The sequence below is a fragment of the Strigops habroptila genome, chromosome 1, assembly GCF_004027225.2.
Source record: "Strigops habroptila isolate Jane chromosome 1, bStrHab1.2.pri, whole genome shotgun sequence".
NCBI classification, from domain to species: domain Eukaryota; kingdom Metazoa; phylum Chordata; class Aves; order Psittaciformes; family Psittacidae; genus Strigops; species Strigops habroptila.
In genome coordinates, this window is record NC_044277.2 from 64,922,510 (window position 1) to 64,942,093 (window position 19,584).

The following is a 19,584-nucleotide window of genomic DNA, read 5'->3' on the forward strand; positions in this document are numbered from 1 at the left end:
CTTTTTTAGTTACTTAATTGTTCCATGCAGGTAGAGGAAATAGAGGTAAACACATTATCATAGATAATGCAATACAACTTTTCTAAAAAATGTCAGATGACATTATCATACTGGTTTCATTTGCATATTTGTATTTAACTTCAATGAGATGTATAATACAATAAGAAATTTTATTTTATTAAAGAAGGGTCTTATACAACACAGTCTTAATAAGCCTTTTCGTGTCTCTTCTGAAATTAAACTCATAGAACAAAGGACTGAAAAAAATTTGATAACTGTAAGGCGTTTTTTTAGGCTAGCCATGAAAATAGTCAAAATATACGAGCACGCCTGAACTTGTCTCTTCTTTAAGCTACAGAGATTATTCACAAAGTCAACTTTTGTAGGTGTTTGCAGGACATGGCCATTTAAAAGGTTTCCATGGAGAAGTAATCAGAACTGTTCTGTATGATGATATTTATTATTCATGGTCCTACTCTAGCAGTAAAATAGCTAATAATACAATCTTAGAGAAAGAAACACTGCAGCAAGCATTCTGTGGCTGTCTTTTAATGACTAAGGACTTCAGAGCCACTTCTGAAAACTCTATTGCTCATTGTGTTCATGTTGTGTATTTACAGGAACACATAAGAAAGGTTTTTTATCTCATCTTCATGATCTTTTATAGAGAATAAACAGCATAACATAAATATGAAAAATAAGACTTCTGAAAAAGGGAAATATAGCCCAACACTATTAAAAGTAAGCACAGCAAGCATTATCATTGTAAACGCAAACTACCCAGATTGGCTGATAAGTGGCATGTCTTCTCAAGGTATGAAGCTGAAAATAAACCTGGAAGCTACTGCATACAAGTGTTTGTGCAGTCATTAACTGTAGCAAGCTGAGGAAATAATAATAAAGAATGTACAAAGGCAGTCCCTTGCAAAGAAAAAAAACAAAAAACCAAGTTTAAACAACTTGTTTTCTCTTGCTCTTTTTTGTGATAAGGGAATAGTTTTATGAACACTGTCAGCCTTATGCCATATGCTCCAGGAAACTAGGGACCCTTGAAGAAGAAGAGGCTTTTGAATTATTGATCAATGATTAGCAAATGCAATCGAAATTGTAGACTTGATGTTGTGCAGGGATTCATAATTTATGAGTGGACAAAATAGTAGGTAGCAGAGGTAGTGGTAGGTGATTTCAGCCCCCATATTGATTACTTAAAACAACAGGAGGTAAGCGTAGTGTGACAGACAGAATAAAAACTGACAGCTCACTGCCTGTCCATCACTACAGACTGAGCGCTGGGGGAATAAAGCTTATTGTAGAAGCAAATACATTTCTATTGTGTTTCTTTGATCATTACGCTGTTCCACTAGACCAAAGGACATATTTGTTTATAATTTATGTATTCTCTTACTATAAAAGATTGATAGCATCCTATTAGATACCATAGTATCTAAATAACCAGATAGTTTGTACCTGTAACAGCTTGAGAAGCAATATTGTGAAACATTTACCTAGTCTATCAGCAAAGGTAAAAACCTGGGAATGGAAAGGAGACATGATGTGTCTAGCACCAGCCTAAAAGTCAGCTGTTTTCCATCTTCTGCTGCCATCTGCCAGCTCTTGTGTTACTGGAGCTCTTCCTTACGGATCAGCTCTTGAAAGCACTAACTCAGAAACTGACCCCTTCTGCAAAGGAAAAAGCAGCTTCCACCTGTAATTTTATGGTGAAAGAGTGAGCAGGATTGGGTAGACATCCAGTCTCCAGGTCGCAACTGGACAATCATTTCTGTAGCTGAGTAAGCAATCTGTGTATATCTACAAAGGTAGACTGAAAGCAGTCTGGACTGCACTAACTGATTTAGTGACTTCAGTGACACTGGAGGGGGTTCTGGGACTTTTTGCTGTCACCTGATAGCCTATTTGGTTGGAATTCTGCTCCTACAGAACCTACAAAGACACATGACCTGCTGGTGGTCCTCTGTTGCATCACAGGGAGGTTTCTATACATGTGTGTGTCTGAACAAGTATTTTCTCTTTTCTGTCCTCACTATAAGTCACCATGACCCTCAATACTATGCAACAGCCTTATTTAAGAAAAAATATATTAAAAAAAAAAAAAAAGAAAGAAAAAGAAGAGTAAAACTAAGGACTGTCACAAAGATACGGCTTTGTGATTTTGAGGCCAACTATATTCTGAGTAAAATTTGGAGCATGCAGTGCTGTAAGTGTCCTTCTTAACAACAGAAAAGTGACTTGAACAACAAGAAGGCAAGCAATTGGACAGCAGAAGATGCCAGCATTAAGACAAAGAAAAAAGATGTCTGTGAAGGACAGGGATGCTGACACAAGACGAAGATGACTGCCCACCAACAGAAGCATATGTATGAAGCAGGATGTTGTGAGTGGATTAGTTAAGTCACAGAAAAATGGAGGATAATTCAAGGAAGGCTGAGTGATGAGTGTTGCCTGGGATCCGTATCTAAAGAAAACATTTATGAGCAGTTGGTCTTAATATTTGAAGTAAACTGGTTACATTTAAAACTTATTTTGTTAAATATGCTCTGTAAAAAGATTTTGAGAAAAAAGAGCTTTCTCAGCTGAAGCAAATTTAGACAGAGCACAAGGGTTCATGTAAATAGATAATTTGCCTAATGAATTACCTTCAAATATGGTGAAAGTCTGATTCTTTTATTGTAAAGAGAACCACATAGTGTAACCTCTTAGTCCAAATCGTTGTTGGGGTAATGGCCATAAAAAAATGAGCACTACACAAGAGGAACCACCTAGTTCTGTTGGTAAATACTATTGCCTTTAGTGGCAGCAATGTTTTCAGCTGGAGGAAGAGCTAGATAGGATGGAAAGAATGAGTAGATTACTTGAGCAACAAAAGTGTCTCTCACAAGGCTTCGGCAAGAAAAGATGTATCTTTCCCTGCATGCTCATAGAGGAAAGTGCTAAAAGGAAAGATATATTCCCTGAACCTAAAATCTGTATTTTTTACAGCAGCTAGCAGAACAATATCTTCCTGCTTCACTGCATCTAGTATATCTTTGGAAGTTCCACTTTGACTATGCACAGCTGGTGACACTGCTAATGCCTTTTGGAAGAAGGAGCTTTCACTGGTTTTGTCAGTCTTCTTTGCATATCTTCCAAAGGAAAGCTAGCATAATTAAAGGAGTCTGGGACTACATATTTAGATGAGTACAAGTGTATATGGAATAAATTTCAAAGAAGAATTAGATTTTTTATAAAAATAGAATAAATTTTATAAAAAAATCCATACATTTTTAAGATAACTGTGATTTCCTTCTTAAATTCCATGTTATGTTAATCTGATAGCATATGATACAGGGGTGCAAGTGAACAAGAAAATCTGAAGGTAGTATTAAAAGGAACATATCTGAAAATCTGTTAGAGTAGGCATGATTCACTCATAGGACATTTCTACTACAAATGACAATTTTATATTTAAACTTCCTGGTTTGGGTGTAAAGCTATATTTTGCATAGAGTGGCCTTGTTTTTACTGGATAAAGGGGCTGAATATGAGTTAAAGATGCATGAAATATTTCTTTGTCTTTATTTATGAAGAAAGGCAAATAGAAAAGTTTGTCCTTCATAAGTCATGACATGATCTGCTTAACACCTTCATTACTTCATGTTTGATGAGTGGCGTACTCATCCCAAAGTCATGTTATTTAAATCCTATAAAGCAACACAACATCATACATTTTGCCTTTTTTTTGTTCCATGTATAGTGCTGATAACAGTGATACTGCACCAGGATTTCTGTATCTTTATACAGGTAATTAATTCCTTGTAAGATACATTGGATAAGTCTGACAGTTGATTCAAAATACTTATTATTTTTAGCATGAATGAGTTTTCATGGTTTTGTTGTTTGGGGTTTTTTCTTTTTTTTTTTTTTTGACCCACAAGAAACACAAGGATAATCTGAGATGATTTATAACTATTTCTGATAAACATTGACTACTTGGAGCTGTGTGAAATTCCTTCTGCCTCTCCTCTCTTGACTGACTATAGTCTGCCCACTAGCCTGTAGTGTAGTGGCCTCGTGCCTCTCATAGGTTTCCACTCTGTTTTACATGTCGATGACCATTTTCACCTTTTACTCAGTTTACAACACCAATGCTTCAGGTATTTATTCAGTTTCCCCAAAATGTAGGAAAAAATGCCCTAAACCATGAGAGCAGTTATTTACACTGTTCTAGTCACCAAGGAAAACACTACAGTCAAGCAGAAGTTTATAGTCATTTTGGTGAGACAATGGAGAGATATTTTTCAAGGGTCTTACAAGAGTAAAAGAATAAAGAACAAAAAATTGACAGTAAGAAAAGGTACTAGCAATATCTTTCCAAAATTAATAGTCAAGTAAAACTCAATTAATATCTTAATATTATAATATTATTAGACTTGAGTGAATAATTTACAAGAAATATTTTTTTTAATGTCCTTTTTTTTGTCCCCCCACCCCCCCTTCTCTTTGTGAAGTATTTATGAAAAAATCAGCTTCCTTGGATGTTTATATGCTATTTAAAAATAGTAATGAAACTTTATGGGACAAATGCAGATAATTCTTTATGCCTGTGTAACATTCCATACTCATTCTCTGGGAGTGATGAGGGGCTGTGACTGGTCAAATGATATTTTTGCACAGTAGTCTCATAGATAAGCCACATATTACTGTTTCTGCTTCCTCATTTACTGAGTGAAAAGCATGTCTAACAGAAATGCTAGTGCAAAGGAGTTTGAACCTTATGTAATGTGGTTATAGGAACACATAACTGTGATCTTCATTTCTTGCACACTTATGTGTATATGTGTCAACCAGAACCCAATCAGAGAGGAATATGGGAAATGGAAGACCAAATTCCTTTCTTCAGAAGTTGTGTTATACTTACTGCTTTGCTCACTTCACACTGGGGTGAGGAGACCAGAAGAGGTAACAAAGTTGTAGAGCTGTAGAAAGGAGGAGCGAGAGTAAATAGAGGCAAATGTAATTTATTCTGCCAAGAGGGCACCTCATCCCGGATGCAGTAACAGCACAGACTACATGGTACAAAGGAACCTCAGAAGTGATGACCATCCTTGTTTAAAGGGATGTCTATGTAGTAGGTGTCTGGGGCTGTTCTTCATTTAAATATTTTAGCACTAAATTATCAGCAATAGGAGAAGCAGCAGCTCTCATTCATGTGTATTTCTCACACATCTTTTAACTAAACCACAATATATGATGTGAAGCTGACACTTTCAGAAAAGCAGGTTTTCCTTCTAGGCACAGAAGGCTAAGTAGCAGCAATATGCCTTGGATGTTGCACTTAAGCCTCTGTTTCAACATCTGACTGTAGCAGAATACATCATTATCAATATACACCTGTATGCTGCTTTGCTCACAGCAGCCTGTGGAAAGCAGATTGCACAAGGAGACTGCAGAATATCCATTCTTGGGGATTATCAAGACCAGGTCAGATAAAGCCCTGAGAAGCTGGATCTGTCCTCACAGCTGACTCTGCTTGGAGCAGGAGGTTGACAATATAAAATCCCACACACCCTTCCCACCTCAGCTGTTCCATGATTCTTCCTAGGAAAGAGTTCAGCTAGTTTAGCCTGGGTAAAAAGAGCTAATCTTGGACACATTGCCAGTGTGCCTGTGAAAGTCCTAATGCTTGGAGTGAGTGATAAACTGCCTAAAGGTAAACAGAAATTGTCAAGAAATTGTGTCGTTCACTATCTAAAACAAGGAAAACTTTTTTCAGATATGCAAATTACTATAAGGTTTCAAGTATTGAGTAAGTCTGACCAGCACATCCTATAGAGTGAAAAAAAGAGCAATCACTTTCTTTCCCAAGTGAACAAGACCTTCAGTTTGTTTGGGGAGAAGCTAAATACACATATTCAGAAGAGCAGGACCAAGTGTCTTGACAGAAGCCTCAGCCTCAGAAGATGACTGGTGATTTGCATATAGTATTTTAATTAGGTTTGCAAGGGTTTTAATAACAGGAAGATATCACCAATATTTTGATGTCATCTAAAATTTCTGTTGAAGAATGTACTTCATGCATCTCAATATATTAACATGAAACCCTGTGTTTCTACAAACACACTTTTTTTCCCAAGAATGAAGAAAAATTATCTTCAAGTTCTGTTTGATGTGTAGAAACCAGGACAGTAATTTTATTAGAGCTGATCAGAAAACAAATCTATTGGGGAAGTATTCATAAAAGTTTTACTTCATTTAAAAGTGTACTACTTTATTTATAGAAACGTTCAGATCTTCTAAAATAAGTTGAATGAAAGTAATTATTTTAAATTTTTTTTTTTTTTTGGACAAACACTGTAATCAGCCTACATAGCAATCTTTACTGTATTCACAAAAGAAAGCTGATGATAGTGCAGAACAAAATAGCACCTATAGGAAATAAGAAGTATGGCAAAAAGGAAGAAACTTTAGCTGGGGATAAGAGTCGCTTATGTGGATTCATATTTGGGTTCCCAGTGATCTTAAAGTGATTTCAACTCTTGTGAGATAGGGCACTATTCCAGGTGATGTGCTTAGATCCCACATGATGTAACCATGGGTTTTTAAGTTTTCTGAGAGTAGCTAGACTTTCACACTCCCTTACTTGAACATCTTGAACATCCTTCCTGTCCAGTACCCTTTCTTTTGCAGTCTAGAAGTGGCGCTTTTGTTTGAAAGGCCTGTGCTGAGATGCTCACCTATATATTGGAGTGCAGGCAGTCTAACCCCTAATAACACATGAGCCAGAAACAAACAAAGAGCTTGCTAAGACATATTACACCAACCCTACCACCCCAAACAATTATAGTTTGACAGTGAGGACTATATGACCCTACTGGATCATGGCTTTAAATAATCTTTGTTTCTTTCCATTAGGAGGACTAAAACCTTAACTTTTAAATTCTATTCTGTACAGTATAAACTGCAAGCAGAAGTCTAAACCCAAACACTTGAGAAAAGTACCATTATTGCTGTGGTTGTTATGAGAGGGAATTCAAATAAAACACCTTCCCTTTGTGAGCAGAATTGAAGAATTCTGCTCACAAAGAATTTTACATTTTTCTTAATCATTATGGTAAGAATATTCTCAAAATTTTAATAAAAAGGAGGGTTGTAGAGAAAAAAGGGAGGAATAAATACTGAAAAGTATCTTTTAAAAGACATTTATACATGATTCATAAACTGAACTTTAAGAAAAATGCAAAAAAAGAAAATACAGAATAAATTGTTAGCATACTCCAAAATCTTGAATGGCAAACTTTCCTGGATAATATCGCTAACAATGCTGATCTCTCTTTTCCACGGGGATGAAAACAGGCATGACCCACCCTGGGGTAATTTTAACTAAAGGGCACCACTTGAGAATTCGCTTAATAATCTCAGACTCAAGTCCTTCAGCCAGCACCAGTCACCTTGTAATGAGTATTCGTTTCACAATAATCTCCCTTTTCCTGAAAAATGGTATAAATGGAATTACAACACAATTGCCTCCTTTTATCTGATGAATGTGAAGCAGCAATATTGTGTTAGCAGGCCTTTTTGGAAGATATATTGGACTTTAATAAAATTTGATCAATGCATTTAAGTCAAATTGAATTATATGTAAGTGGATAGGGTTGACATATGTTTCAATATCTGCGAGTGATACATTATTCTCCAGTGAGCATAAAATTTAATGAAATATAAATACCCATTAATCCTCATGTTTCAACCAATCAGTCACCGTTGCTCCTGCCTGCTGTTAGCAGAAGCAGGCCCAGAAAGTCATCTGTTTTATCTAAGCAGGAGCTCCAAACTGGAAAGACACCAGAAAGCTTCGGAGAGTGAGAAGGTACAGAATAGGGTAAAAATGTGCCAGTACTTTTGTTGTTCTATGCTCTCTAAAATGAAACAATGTAGTGTTCAATTCTTTCTTCTAATCAAAATCTAAAGAAGAAGGTACGTAATCATTACCTTTGAAACTGGAATTCTGTGAGGGAACATACTCAGAACAGTTTTGGTTTTGTTTTTTGTTTTTCAGCCTGCTGCATTCCTTCATTTGTTTTTTGATAGGTAACTCATTACGGTATATTTTGCATCTTTTGCAAAGCTAGTGTGCGAGAAAAAGAAATGCAACAGACCAAGAAAACCTTCCCCTGGAATTACCTCTAGTACTAGCAACCTGAGCAAGTTGAACATTGAAAACTGTACAGAAAACGTGAAATAACATGCTATCTTCTAATTTCTAAACAACAAACAGCTCTGACACTAAAATTCCACATTTTATAGAATACTTCCATTTATACAACTGTAGTTCAAACCAGTTTAGAACTCTGTAGGATTAAGAATTAAATAGAGTGGTGCTAAGCTGTACCAACTCAGAATTAAAAAAAAACCAAACAACACAAAACACATGGACTTAAGTCTGAATTTTCAGCTGACAGCTAATGGTAAGCAAGCACCAATTCCTGAAATCTTTGTATTTTTCCTTCATAAGGCTTTGTCAGTAAAATCAGAAAACTGAATCAAACAATATACATATATAATTTTGAGGCATGCACCAAATCAATCTTTCTCCATAATATTCATCTAATTTAATTAACAAAATTACTTATACAATGAATTTCAGAATGACTAGTTTAATGTCAGGATTGTATGTCTATCTGTAAACCCAGTTGCAGAGACAGCCAGCAGGCCTTTTGACACGCAGAACATCAACATTTGGGCTGCCTTATTGCTTTGAGGCAGAGGCTAAGGTATTCCAGAGGAGAGCTGTAATCACCAGCTGTAATATACCTAGCTGCAGGTCTCTCCTGGACTGTTCCAGTTCAACAGTCGATGAATCGAACCTTCACTAGGACCTAGGAAGAATTAGGAAAGCAATCGTTTTATGTCAAGTACACAAAGACAAGCCAGCAGACAGCAGGAAGCCTCCTTTATATATTTTCCTGTGATATAGGAGGATATGGCCTCCTACACCACAGGCTGTATGCCATATTTTGGGGGGAGGAGCACTTACACTCATTTTCTCAGGTTGCTGAATGTAGTTTTAACCGTTTGTCAGAACTCCCGCTTTTGCTTTTGCAGAGAACATGTGAACAAACTGAATCAAATATTCTGACGAAAAAGATGTTGGCTACTTCCTGTGAATTGAAGGCTTCCTTCTCAATATTACGAGGTTTTATTTTAGCAAGGAGATAGGATATTACCTTAAGAACAGAAATACCTTGAACAATTTGAAGCCAGGTTAATTCCTTTTTTTGGAAAGGAACTCACCCACAGAATTTGTCCAAGTATGAAGTGTATGAGGTTCTCTTATAATGACTAATATTCTCTGCAGTGTCATCCTCATTTTTATTAGCAACCTGATAGTAATTTATACTATTTCATTATATTTTTAATCTGAAAAGATCCCGTCTTATACAGAGACATATGGTGTATTATTGCTTTGTATTACTTTTGTAATCAATGTAATCCTGTTTTAAGCTATTTGCAATTCAGAGCTTTCTATCATCCAGAGGTCATCATGTTTAGGCCATTTACTCTTCCTCTTGCTTTGAAAGCCGGCATGTGACTGGAAAAAGTCTGTCATTTGTGCAATGTTGCATAGGAAGGTACCTGCCACAGGGAATACTCAATATGGCTTTGGGACTATGATGTTCTGCTAGAAAACCACAAAGCATTCAGAAGCTTGAATAATCAATTTGCCATCTTGCTATAATGTGTTGCCTGTATATGATCTATGGTAGAGATGCAAAAAGTGAAATAAAGCAACTTTGAAAGGAATCAAAGATTTTGGTAAATAACTCCTTGGCATTTCCAGTTTGCCCCCTCATCTGAGGTCAATGTTTCATAACATACAGAGGACCAATGTACTGCACATAATAAGATTTTGATGTGTCGATAAAGGCTATGGTAGTCGATCAGAAGATTATGATAGTTGATCATTTTGAGAAACAATTTGGGGGTGTTCAAATTTTGTTACCTGCAGTAGAACAACCTAGTACATCCTAGTACTTGAATGACTGATAGTTTCAGTGACCCAATTTTTTCAGCACTGATTTACCACCCATAAACTGAAGTACAAGAAATGTGTGAAGCCGGCTAGTATCAAAATGCATAAGTTAGTATTTAGAAAAATAAGACAAAAGGCTGTTTCTCTACTGCAGAGACCCAAAATGAGTGATTAACTATATTTCTCACCAAGTTTGGAGACCTTTCACTTCAGCTTTTTGCATCCTACAGGATACAGATATCAAGCGCCGTACTGCATATATTCCTAAGGCAGTTGTTTTCAGAAATATATAGTTAAACAAGAAAGATTGAGGTTGATGTTTTTCAAGTGAATATATTTCAAAATATAGCTATTCTAGCTACAGAATAACTATAAGGATAGCTAAGGACAAGTCAGCTCTTGGAGGTCCCCTGTCTCTTCTAGTACAAGATGGCTATAAGCTGAGGCCCACTGCTGGTAAGTTTTTCCAAACTCACTAATGGCTCTGCATAGCCTTGAGCATTGGGTGCTCAGTTCAGCACAGCTTCAAACACAGCTGTGCCACAAAGCAACCACCTGGCCACATTTGTCACTGTCCTCCTTTTCTCTTGCCCATGAAGCTGCACCTGACTGTAAGGGGCAGCTGAGTTGTGGCTGAGTTGTGAAGGTCTTGAACACCTACTTTCTGAAAAAGTTGTCTCTTTTAGGCCTCTGCAACTCTAGCCCTTTGACACATGTATCCATTGTCTTTATTTTTTTCTGAGCAGGTTATAACTTACATTTGATTATGACCCTGATGAATTATCCTCAGAGCAATCTAGGCAATTTGGGGTATCATTGCAAAGGTGCTATGATTTTGGTAGACCCTTGATGTGTACAGTTTGTGGTGTTTATAAATCAAGGCCTTGTGGATGGGGGAGGAAGATATGGAGACATTATTATTCCTTTTAAATATTCACCACCTTGAGGTACAAAATTGCAAAAGATAACCTGGATATAATTGCCATGGAGAGAATACTCTAGATAATACGAAACATATTTCTGGGATGAATGCTGACATTTGATTAATGTTATTCCTTTCATTTCTGTGCCAGAGATCACAAGAACCTTATACAAAGTGTTTGCCACTGACTGTAGTTTAATTGTTAATATGTATTTTCTGATATGGAGTACTGCGTACAGTTCTGGTGTCCTCAACGTAAAAAGGACATGGAGCTGTTGGAGCAAGTCCAGAGGAGGGCCACGAGGATGATAAGAGGGCTGGAGCACCTCCCATATGAAGACAGGCTGAGAGAGTTGGGGCTGTTCAGCCTGGAGAAGAGAAGGCTGAGTGGAGACCTCATAGCAGCCTTCCAGTATCTGAAGGGGACCTATAAGGATGCTGGGGAGGGACTCTTCCTTAGGGACTGTAGTGGTAGGACAAGGGGTAATGGGTTCAAACTTAAACAGGGGAAGTTTAGATTAGATATAAGGAAGAAGTTCTTTACAGTGAGGGTGGTGAAGCACTGGAATGGGTTGCCCAGGGAGATTGTGGATGCTCCATCCCTGGCGGTGTTCAAGGCCAGGTTGGACAGAGCCTTGAGCCACGTGGTTTAGGGCAAGGTGTCCCTGCCCATGGCAGGGGGGTTGGAACTAGATGATCTTAAGGTCCTTTCCAACCCTTACGATTCTATGATTCTATGATTCTATGATTCTATATGAAAGTTATGGTGTCATTTGTGCAGTGTGAAATGAGTGTGAACAAAAGTTAGTTTAATGGAAATTCTTTCTAATAGAAAGGAATAAGCAGAGGTATTAAAAAGCTGTCTTAAGATGTGTTCTGCTTAACTGCAAAGCATGTTGTAGTTAAAACCAGTGCCACTTTAAGCTTTAACTCAGAAGTATCCTAAATTCTCTGATGAAGTATTAAAAACTATTATACAATCAGTTTTGTTTTCAAAAAGTATTTTTGCATACCGAAAAAAAAAAAGGGGGACTTGAAATGCCACTAGATTTTACTTTAGAAAAGGCAAAAAACTGCATGTGAATATACTTAGAGACATGTAAATAAGAGGATAATTTTAATGAGCAACAAAACTTTCCAGGCAAAGCAACAAAACTTTCTAGGCACCAACAAGTTCTCCTACAATGTGCTAGAAGATGTAGGGTCTATCTTTTATGAAGTGCTTTTACAGTTTCTTGAAATATATCTCTCTAGACAGCATCCCGGTGGTAAAACTCAAAATAATGAATGCTTATATTATGGTAGATGTGTGGTATAACTCACTGCCAGGGTAACAATAGCCAAGATTTTGTAAGCAGTTCTGCACTGTTGTCTTACTTACTGGCCTGGTGGATTTGCTCTGTTTGCAGATTATAGTTGCAAACTACAGGCTGTAGTCTAAGTTAAATTGCAAGATGAATAGACATGAATACAAATGGAAGGTCAAGCAGAAACATATTACAAACTCTGATCATGTATGTACTTGTCTAAGCAGTGTGACAAACCTCTAAAAGACTTGAGTTTTGGGCAGATGGTTAAAACATGAAAAGTTACTGTCATTCCAAACATATAGAAAACATATTTCTCATTATCTGCTTACAACCATAATTTTTTTTTTTTTAGTGAAAACAGGAGCATCACCACTACTTCCACTCTGTTGAAATAAACTCATTGCTGTGAGTTTATGGATTCTTTTACCAACACTTTGCTCTAACTGCTGTGTTTAGATCTTGGGCAACTGCGCCCCATGGGTGAGACCACTGCCCTGCTTGCACTAATGTCAACTCAGCTCCTGGCTCATTCCCTCCAGGAGCAATCCCAATCCTGTTGCTCACTGACAAATTCAACTAGACACTAGCTACCAAACAGATTTGTTTGGTAATGTCTTGCAAAAAGTAGGAAACTCTCCATGGGAACAAATTTGTTCTGTCAAAAAAGGTCTCATGCTAAGGTGAATTTTGGGTATGGAGAGGGTTTCCATGTTAAAATCAGAGAATAAATTCCATCACTGGCCTAAGCCACTCTGAAAACATGTCCCTTTGTGCAGTGAGTGTCGCTATTCTCAGAGGCAACTGAAATGGCAAGCATCCACAAATGCAGGTGAAAGAGAGAACACACTTACTAAAGGCAGTTTTGGTTTGTTGAAAACAAATATGAATTATCATGTACAGAGTAAACTTGATCACAGAACTGTGTAGTGTTTAGGGTACTTACTTACTGTGAAGGAAGATGAATTTCACAGCTTTAGACTCATTCAAGGTAAGTAGTGCTTGAAGCTTTGGATATGGATGAGGTGGTGGCTGTATGGTGAGATGGAGATAAGACTTTGGGTTTCTTCTGTGTTTTTTTCCGCAAAAATGCAAAAGTCATTGGCTCAATTTGTTGAATTATTTTGCAATCCTGAAAACTTCGGTGGAGCATAAAAGCTTTCTTGCCCAAATTTAAGTCCTAAATTACTTTAGCCTTGAAATGATAGGTGCGGCAACACTTAATCTTAAAAGTAACACTGTCTCCAATAATGTAGTGTAATGCCTGTATACTACTTCTATAGATCTTAATCATACTTTGCAAAATCATAAGCTTGCAATTTCTTCTCAGTAGAAATAAATCAGGTTCAACTAACTGAATAGACTGTTTGCTTTTTTCTCATACAAGCTGATGGGAAGCATCTAACAATAAACGTCACCCACCAAGAACATGAAATAATTTGTTTCCCAAGTAAGATATGAAGAGTGAGGTCACCATTAGGTTTAGAAAACAAGAATTTTCTTGTCGTTCACCCAGTATTGAGAGAGAACTTCTGTATTTATTTTTGTGTGTTATAAAATAGACCTAGACTATAGCCATAGGCTATGCAAATCATCTTTCTTCAATCCCCTTTCTTCAGTCTATTTTGCTGTCCTTCCTCAGATCTCCAGTATCTTGCTGAGTTTCTTCTGAAATTGACAAGAGTAGTTGCGGCTGGAATAGTCATCTTAAAAATGAAATAAGGTTGGTTTAAACTGATATTCAGTATTAATGTTAAAGCAAAAAGAGTCAAAGTAATATGTAGAATGAAAATAAAATAATACAAAGAAAAGTAAAATTTTTAAAAGTACCTGATATTGTGAATTTCTCTCTCCCAAACACAGTATTTCTTCCTGTATTGTTTATCCTGAAAAAAAAGTTAGTGATGTAAATCTTTATGGCAGATGGCTTTCCCTACATATTTGCAACTGCCAGGACAATAAATTTTAAGCAAAGAAATGTACTGATGGATTGGAAGATAAAGGGACTTTGATTTATACTGTCAAAGGATTTAGTGTTATGGCTTGGCAGCATTAACACATTGATAAATTTAAGAAAAATCTGGCTTTGTAATAAGAATAAGTTGGTTTAATATCATCTCAAATATACATCTATGTTATTTGTACATTATTTCTGAGAACAGACAAATAAAAAAATTCCCATATAAATACTATTTTAAGACATCAAACTCATCAATAAACCATTGCATACTAATTATTCGTTATATTGCACCACAAGCACATATTAAAAGAACTGTAGAGAAAAAGTATCAACAAAGGGGAAATGCCTGCTCAGTTCAAATGCAGGGTAATAGACTGCTTAAGAACTACCTTGCTCTGACCAGATACTGCAGAGTGCTTAATGTTACCCTCCTTTATTTTGTATTTCTATCATTCATTTGGCACTGCCAAATGCTTTATACTGTAAATATAGAAGTCTCATGTAAAAATACAATTGAATTTATTTGATTTTTCATACTAGTAATGAATTGGAGAAGTATGATTATGTGAGAACTTGAGTGACCTTCTACAGCCAGTGAATAGGTCTTCCGAATGCATAATTTCAGATAGGTTTGTTGTAATGTTAACAGGACTAACAACTTTGGTTGATAAAAGATGGAATGTATGTGGAATTAGGAACAGTTTTTGAATTAGTACCACATGATATTCTGAAAAAAATCCAAAAACCATGATGTAACTCCAATTAAGTAAATATTAAATGGTGTAACATGATGAAACAAAGGATTCATCATGATGAACAAAGGATTCAAAGTGGTATTTTCAGCTGGGGTTTCTCAGAGACTAATTCTCACGCATTTTCAAATTAAGACTGGATGTTTATTAGAAGGAATTGTTTACTGAAGCCTTGGTTCTTGGAAAATCAAATCATGGGGTAGTTCCTTCCTCTGTAAAATCTGTAATCTTTGTTAATTTAAAATATAAGAAAGCATGTTATGATTAAGTCCTGCTCCTTCCAAACACAAAATCATAGAATGGTTAGGGTTGGAAAGGACCTTAAGACCATTTAGTTCCAACCCCCCTGCCATGGGCAGGGACACGTAACACTAGACCATGTCACCCAAGGCTGTGTCCAACCTGGCCTTGAACATTGCCAGGGATGGCGCTTGTTGTTATTGTAAACAATTTACAGGTTATCCAAAAAGAGCAAAACCTGTGGAATTATCATTGGAATAGTCTTCTTGTGAGCAACTCTTCAGCATCTTTGGAATGAATAAAAAACAATGATGAAAGCAAATAAGACGAAAATCTTGAAAACAGCATAAAGTTGTTTCTTGGGAAATTTTCTTCTATGAAGTACTAATTTTTATTAATAAAATATTAATATAGATCTTAGTAAAAATGGTTATATCCAAGATTTGGCCATTTTAACATTTTGTGTTTCTCCCAGATGACACTTCTGAATTTGATATTTTGCTATTTTGAAGGATATCACATGGCAATTTTGATTTTTATCTGAAACAAATGAAGATATTTATTATCAGTTTAAATTTCCTTAAAAGACTTTTTTTGGATATCTGGAACAAACCAAACCTGTTCATCCACAGACCTCACATCAACATCAAAATTCACTTTGTGATTATGATGACTTGTATCTTAAGAGCTATGGTTTAAATATGAGATAATTCTTGGGTAAAGTTATTAATTATTAGAGAAATATGCATCTATTCAATAGGCTCTTATTCTCACAAAATGGAGTACCTTGACAAGATAGCAAGATTTTTGGTATCTTGGTATATACCAAGATATATACTTCATATAGGTGTTCCTTTGCATATCTACCAATATGTATGGACCTTGGCAAGATATCTTCAAATCACTGATATGTTGCAAATGAGTTTGAGAATCAGGGAGTTACCACATTTTTTCAGAAGACCATTTGTTTATCCCTCAGGCAAGAGATTTTTGAAGGAGGGTTTCATACTGTTACCCTGATTGTGTTGACTCATTTTGGCTTCTCTCTGGAATCTCCAAAGTAGTTCAATATTCCTTATTTTTCATTTTTTACTTTGTTTTTATTGGGTAGCTCAGCTTCCTTTACAACTAGATTAAATCTTACCTTTACATTAAGAGGGAAGTAGGGGACTGGCTGAACAGTTAACTGAGGTGTCATACATCTGTATGTAATTGAAGGGTGAGTGAATATATGGGTTACATTTTCTGCTAAAATATTCTGTAAAACATTCTGAGCTAACATTGTAAAACATGAATGTCCCCCAGAAGTTCTCAAGAGATGCTTAGTTTTTATAACGTGTAACTTAGCCTTCCACATGGTGGCTTGTGACTTTTAAACTGTAAACCCAGTTAGAGCTCATTCTTCCCTCAATCTCTTTATTCACAGACATTCTAGGAAAACCCTTCATTTCAAGATTCCCAGAGATCAGCTGGAAACTAAAATCCATATTCAAACTTCATACCAGTTTAACAAACTATTTAAGGGGATTTTAATCTCTCCAACAGCTAAGGCTACCATGGCATGTGCTCTGCTTTATGTTATGATCATGGCTGTATAGTCCATTAGATGAGGACTGCATGAGCCCTGCTACTACAGAGCCAGTTCTAGATTAGGGAGACATAGTATTACTTGTTCCACATGTGCAGCAAATGAACGATGACTTGCATTGAAGTCACAAAGTATTTTGCTCATGAACTCATTCTTATCTGGCCATTTCAGTATTTCAATTATGAAATACTTGGAAGAAATTCCAGTACTCTCATTCTACTTTTTTTCTTTTCTTTTTTTTTTTTTTTCTTTTCTCTTTTTTTAAGTATTTAATTCATTTAGGTTAGGACTATGAATATATATATATTTTTTTTATGTTACAGTATTTCTGCAGGAATTGTTCAGTAACAACAATCATACCTGTTCTACACTGTTTCTTCCACTTGGTCAAACTGCAAAATAACTCTAGTGTGAAGATGTCTTTTAAGATCTCATAGTTAATAAAATTCTTTGCTGTATTTCCTAACATGTTTAAAATTACAGAGAAAACACAAAATGATCTAACTACACCTGTAGATTTTGTGTCTTATCTGTTGTACAGTTTTCTTTAAATTTATCATTGTAAAATGGCTGACATAATGACTGTCTATTCTTAATTGCTGTCAGTATCCTCCTGCATGTTAACTGGTGCTGTCAGCTTCAGGGCCTGTAGTACTATGTTTCCATCCTCATGTAAGTGAGCAGTTCAGTATTTAATGTTAAGAATTTGTTAACACAGGGGATTCTAGGTTTTGCAACTCCTAATACACTAGCTGTTGTAGACTCATGCCTACTAGTAAGTCTGATGAGTACTGAGGCATGGAAAACATTTAAGCATCCTCTTCTATCCACATATTTAAATGCTTACTCTTGGAATATAATGCCCTGAAGTGAATAAAAGGGATAAATTTAGGTTTATATACCCTCAGAAAGGTGATAATTGGATTTTTGATCTTCTGCTTCTTCAATGAGTTCTTTAGGCTGTGTGTGAAATGCAGAGAACTCCTATTCCATGTTTCTTTAATAGCAATCTTGACCCAAGGAGGGTGTATTGAGAATGCTTAACTGATAAAATACAAGTCATATAAATTCTGGTTAGTGAAGCCAAGACTTAGGTCTTGTAATGACTTTGGGGCTTTCATAGGAATAGGCACATGAGAATGTTGATGTAAATAATTCAGGAGATGATGACATCTCCACAAAGTTTTGAAGATTTGAATTTTGGATTTGGGCAACAACGTAGGATCAATGCAGGACCTGCACACCCCTCCCATTGAAACTTTTTCTTAAGTTATATATCACTGGTGACTTACTTTCTATGTCCTGGCAGAAGGAAACCCAAGTCTTCATCCTAAAGAAATTCTCCCATTTCACATTTACACATGCCAAAATACTTCATTAAACTATATAAACTGAAGTGTTTAGATAAAACCACTTCTGTCCTTGAATCAAACAACACTGGCAACATTTTATACTTTACTGGCTCTGAAGAAACAATTGTATCAGACTCTGTGGCCACATGTGTGACTGCAAAGTACAATCATCTTAACTGAATGATTTGCATTTAACTCTGAAAAATATCATAAGCCACAGTCAAAAATTTCATTATAGCAAATTTAATGTTGTGCTTCCAAGAGTTTTGTTTAGTTTTTTTTCCTAATATGCAATTTGCCATGGAATTGCAATAAATAAATCATATGCCAATAATGTTATATTTAAGCTTACATATACCTTCTTAATATACATGATTTACATAGGACTTAATTCTTTCTCACTTAGTGAAGTTGAGTAATAACTTCACAAATAGTCCCGCTGTAATACAGCATTGCGCATTACAGTCCTTTTTAAAACGAGTAATGACTACACTTAGTATGTAATTAACAAAATATTATATTATCTTACATTTTAACATTCATCTTCTAATATAATAATTAATTGTTTTAATGCAACTTTTAAATTAATATTTTTATCATCTTCATGTTTCTTTTGGCAGTGATTAAGCTGCTAATTTTTATTTGGTGTGTGTTTACAAACTTCAGGCTAAATTTTGCAATCCTTTTTTCATGACCGTGAGCACTTACTCAAATAGTCTCATCAGCAGTAATTTTCCTTCGACCAAGTGCCTTGATCAGCCGCTTATCCATTTTTCCTTCAAGCACATTGGTGCTATGTGCTAACACCCACAATTTTCTCCTCGTTTAAATTACTCCTTCAAAGCTACCGCTTTTGTAATGACTACAAATCACTCTAGTCTTGCCTTGGTTACTCAAAGTGGCAAGTTGATTTCTGCCTTTCTGCTAAAGTCTATGTGTTTTGTTGCTTCATTCACCAATTTACCCAGCTTAGTATGCGGGGAAAACCCGGAGATGCCCTCTTGCATGGGGCATGATAAGGGTTTTCCCTAGTTTGAAGAAAGGATATATGCACATTGGCTTTTAATTTGTCTGAACTGAAGTGAACTTCTGAGGATAGCCTTGACACAAAGAGTGATGTTCTACCTAACGAGTGCTGGTCTGAAACTAAGCTATAATATGCTGAAAGTCTCTCAGTTAAATGAATGTTGGCATTTTCTTCTATCATCAGAACAGGGCTGTTAAGATTTTGTTGAAAGAGTTGAGTTTCTGTAAAAAATATCTGAAGTTAGATAACTACCATAGAAAATCAATGCAAACTGCTAAAGTTTGATATCTTAACGGCAACAGAAGAGCACTTCAAGATTGAAAATTCTAGGCCACAATAAACCATTGGATTCACTACCAGAGAAAGAAGTGCGAGAAAAACCCCAGGATTTTCATGAATATTTCAAGAA